Raw genomic sequence first — 584 nt, forward strand, 5'->3', positions numbered from 1 at the left:
TTGCCATGCTGCGGACGCAAGCTTCAGACGAAGAAGTGAATGATGTGTGCTCCCGGCGCCTATTTATACTATAGTCGCACCGGTAGTGACGTCATGGCTGTCGCCGGCCAACGAGTTGGTGTTTTTTCAATGTATGCTTCAGACACGGGTCACGACGAGGCGTTCCCCATAGCGACCACTAGAGGACGCAGTGTCTCGTTCCCTACTCAGGGAACCATGGTTACATAAGTAACCTGAGATGTTTTACCCTGTCAAAAACAGCTCTGTCTACAGCAAGCCGTTTTATTGCATATCGTTTTAAATGCAAATGAGCTCTTCTCATCCCACCCCTCCCTTCCGAGCCGCTCACTGAGAGAAGGTAAACTTTAGCCGCATTCATCGTGAAACTTGCTAACTAGCACATTATTAGTAACAGTGATTTGTAAAGATTCATTAAAAAACCTTATATTCACTTCTTCTGGAGGTGAAGCTGGATCACGAATGATTTGTGTGAACATAGACGCATTTAGGTAGAACGGGGGCGCATTCCCTTCAAAAACAAAAGTAATCCTCTGCGTCTTCAGCGGCTCAGATGTCGGGAGTAA

The sequence above is a fragment of the Sinocyclocheilus anshuiensis genome, unplaced genomic scaffold (assembly GCF_001515605.1).
Source record: "Sinocyclocheilus anshuiensis isolate Anshui unplaced genomic scaffold, SAMN03320099.WGS_v1.1 scaffold434, whole genome shotgun sequence".
Classification (NCBI taxonomy): domain Eukaryota; kingdom Metazoa; phylum Chordata; class Actinopteri; order Cypriniformes; family Cyprinidae; genus Sinocyclocheilus; species Sinocyclocheilus anshuiensis.